General features: G+C 41.9%; 1 protein-coding gene and 1 non-coding gene across 2 annotated transcripts in view; one reads left to right on the plus strand and one right to left on the minus strand.

The window, feature by feature from the left end:
• Nucleotides 1–3,788, plus strand: part of pard3aa (par-3 family cell polarity regulator alpha, a) — a 397,502-nt gene that overhangs the window by 11,833 nt on the left and 381,881 nt on the right. The window lies entirely within an intron of this gene.
• trnaw-cca (transfer RNA tryptophan (anticodon CCA)) lies at nucleotides 318–389 on the minus strand. Its single transcript has one exon. It is a non-coding gene; the product is annotated as a tRNA-Trp (tRNA).

A 3,788-nucleotide genomic window follows, 5' to 3' on the forward strand; every position in this document is an offset into this window, starting at 1 on the left:
CTGGTCATTTTTCACCCTGACACATTAAAAGCAGAGGGCTGTCAGCGCCGATCTGACCTGCTTGTGGTTTCTGTACAGGCTGACAAATGACATCAATCATAGGACTGCTCTTTAACCTCCTATAAAGAGCCTTTTATCTTAAACGCAGGCCTTTGAATGCGGATATTCTTTGCTTTTCTCACATGTGCACGCATGCTGAGACCACAGAGCCTGCACAAATTACAAATCCCCGTTTAACCCCTCGTTCGCTGGTCGTTCCTCTGTGTTTTCTTTGTTTGACAATAACCTTCACATCAATCCAAAGTATCCTAAAACTGTGACCCCGACGTGATTTGAACACGCAACCTTCTGATCTGGAGTCAGACGCGCTACCGTTGCGCCACGAGGTCCTGACCCCAGCAGACCGGCCTGCCTTTCAAAGCTGCAGTCTTTCTCTTCTGTGATCGAGAGGAAGGTCTAGGCCTGTTCTCTCCAGTGTTCTTTTTGCGTGGAAAGAAAATTATAGTCAGTTAACAGTGTTTAATGCCGCCTAATAAAATGTTGTGTGTGCTCTGGCACGACAATTTAAACCTGACCTCTAATCAGAAGCTCTGTCAGTCGTCACTTTGCAGCTTTTTTTTTTCCAATTTGTCTTTCTTATTGCTCATTGCTTGCCCTTCTCACTGCACCCTTATTCACCTGACACACTCACATTTGTTATCACAGATTAGTCACCAAAAGATAATGGGTTTGCTTTGGGGAAGCTTAACAATAAGCTCCTTTCATGTAATTCTGTTGATCTGACTGGTGGCTGGGAGGCCGTGTTTGGGAGTCAAAGGGATGAGCGTCACTGCAGCCAACTGAAACGCAGCCGAACAAGTAGTAATCTTTTGTTATACTATAGCTGCTGGTTTTACTGAACCCATTATCTGAACTGTAAGCCCTTCATTAGATGGGTTATTGTTTCCTTTGCTTTATGTGTGCATCTTAGTTCTTTTATCTTTGTGCTCTTTTTTTGCTGTATTCAGATAACTTCGGTTTGCTAGTTTCAGAAAGTTTCTGAAGTGTCAAACCTCTTCCTGCTCTGAAGCCCAGCATATGACAGAAAAGACATTGTTCATCTGCTGTTGCCATTTGGTGGGTTGGAAGATGGACTGCATAAACCATATCTGGATCATTTTAAATGGAACATCTGAGCAAGGTGACAGGCAAAAATTAAATGTATTTCAGGCAGAAAGGCCCCATATTATGTTTGCTAATGCAGCTAAGATGGAAAAACACTTCCAACCTCCCGAGTGCATTCTTAAAGGCTGTTTTGACAGCTTCCATTCTTTACACTTTGCACGTCTTAACACGGAGGTCCCTTTTTTTTGGGCTTTTAAAATACACACAGACATTACTTTTCCATTCAGTAATGGTATAGTCTGCTGCAGCTCCACTTTCTTAGCCGAGAGATGCTCCTAAATCTGGCTCCGTGCAGAAGAGAAGCTTTTTTTTTTTCTTCTTGGTTTTATAGTTCCCAGTTATGGTTATACAATCGTTTTTTTAGAGGCAGAGCTGCTCTGGAGGCAGAAATAATCGCTTAGGTTGACTTAAACTTCTGTGAGTGCAGCCAGGGAAACATAGCCGCGTAGACTGATAAACTGGAAGAGTTTTATGAATCTAAAATTCACTTAGAAGGTTAGTCAGGGTAATTATGTCTCTTAGACAGAAAGAGGAAAGAAATGCATCTAAAATACAATACAGATTCAGTTGCTTGGAGAAAAATGTTTAAAATCTACTCTGGTTTTAAGTCATCATGATTTGCTGGCTGATGGAATAAACTGAAGTAAAAGAGCTCATATCATTCTCTTTTCCCCCTTTATTTTCGTGTGTTATAGTTATGAGCTATTCTTCAGAAAACAGAGCTCCTTGTCTGCCTGAAACACCTCATTTGACGTCCAGGTTTTCTTCCGTTACTTATCTGTGTCATCATGTAACACATTTTGCATAACGTCAGCGTAGTTTGGCCACAAAGAAACAATGAGCAGCTTCATTTTCCATTTTTTCTCTCACTAGAGACACTTCTGCCAGGGCTCTCTGCCTACACTCAGAAATCTTTGGTTGCCGTACATAACCAATGGTTTTATTTTTGTCTAAACCGGAGCATTTCAGACACAGGTTAGAAGAGGTGCTCCAGCATTGTGCAGGTTGAGAGAAGTAGTGTGGTTTTGGAAAAGTAAAGCATGTAAAGTCATTCTAGTAAACCCCCAAATAAGATGAGAAGCCTTTAATTCTGCATAATATGGAACTTTAAAGCTGAACACTGAGTCAAGGAAGGCGGATAAGCTTCTTTAACAACTCACTCAACAGTTCGGGATCATTCGTCTTATCTATAAAATGTGTCTTTTGCCATATGACAGAATAATCAGAGCTAAAAATTGTATGTTTTTTTTTTTAGGTAAATCCGATGATTTGATATTGATTTGGATGAGGCCGCTTCAAATCACCCTTCCCGCTGTTTTTGTGTACAGTAGCTTTCTGAAATACGTGCTCCAAGTTGCCTCTCTTGTTTTTTTCGCATCCCACGTCTCCGTGAGATGACAATTCCTGCCTCAAGCTGGATCCAACTATGAGCAAGTTGTAGCAAAGGCCAACTATGTGGTTTGTGGTGTTTCGACATGCAGACCATGCCAGGCCCTCCTGGGTGTGATCCGCTGTTTTGTCAACAGCTTATTTCTGTGGCCCTGATTGCAGTTGCAGCACTTGGTTGCTGGAGCACGAGCACGTAGTGTTTGTCTAAAGATTAGGCTTGTCGAGTGGCCAGCAGATGTATTTTGAGGAAGTTATTTTTGCATCATGAATTGATGAGGAATTTGATACCTTTCCCTGTTAGAAGGAAGCAGGTGTTGTTTACAGCGCGAGAACAGTAGCATATTTACTCCTTTGTTGATGACTTATTGAAACTATCCTTACATTTCAAATCTTTTCTTACATGGTCGTACACATAAAGCTGATATTTTAACTTTCTGTTGCAAGAAACAGAGCCCAGGTGGAACCTTAACGATGTGTCTGTTCCATTTAGTTATCCCAGTAAGCCCTGACAGGGAGCCAGTACACACAATAGACCTGGTACAGCTAAATGGAATGCAGCCCTAATGTTCTTGATTACAGTGAGCTGGTCCACCTGTTGCATGTCCTGTTCGTTGTGCACAGAGTTAGCAAGCAAACGCCTGTTTTGCATCCAGCAGATAAACAGGAAATATTGCAGAGTGGCATTTCTCACCCATATGTAAGTCAAACATTTCCTCTACCGTAGCCGTAACGTGATATCCACTGACTGCTGTGAAAAATGTTTGACTTTTAGCTTGCCTGCTGTCGTCAAACTGAGCTAGCTGCTAATGAGCTAACGATGCTAAATGCTAGCGTTGAGGTTACAGTAGTTTGGTGATAATTCTTTGTGTGTGTGTTTCTGTCATGCTGCATGTAGCATTTTAATTCAGTGTTGACCATAGACTGTATAAAAGATGGACGTAGCAACCGGCCCTGAAAAATGAAGCCAACCCGGAAGTGTCAAAAACCTGCAATGTCACTACGTCCGCTAGTTGCTGGCTCCAAAAAGCACTGGCTCCCATAGACTGGAATTGGAAAAGAAGTGATCACAGGATTCATCAGGATTTTTTTCTTATTAGTTTTCATGGTCAAATCCAGAGATCAGGTGGCCAATCTGAAAATAAATCAATACTGAATTTTAAAAAAAATCGTCAACATGTTGCGGGGCAAGGGGCGTGGCTGGCTTGATTGACAGTCGGCAGCGACGATGCAGACGA

Source organism: Stegastes partitus, unplaced genomic scaffold (genome assembly GCF_000690725.1).
Source record: "Stegastes partitus isolate 25-593 unplaced genomic scaffold, Stegastes_partitus-1.0.2 Scaffold61, whole genome shotgun sequence".
NCBI classification, from domain to species: Eukaryota; Metazoa; Chordata; class Actinopteri; family Pomacentridae; genus Stegastes; species Stegastes partitus.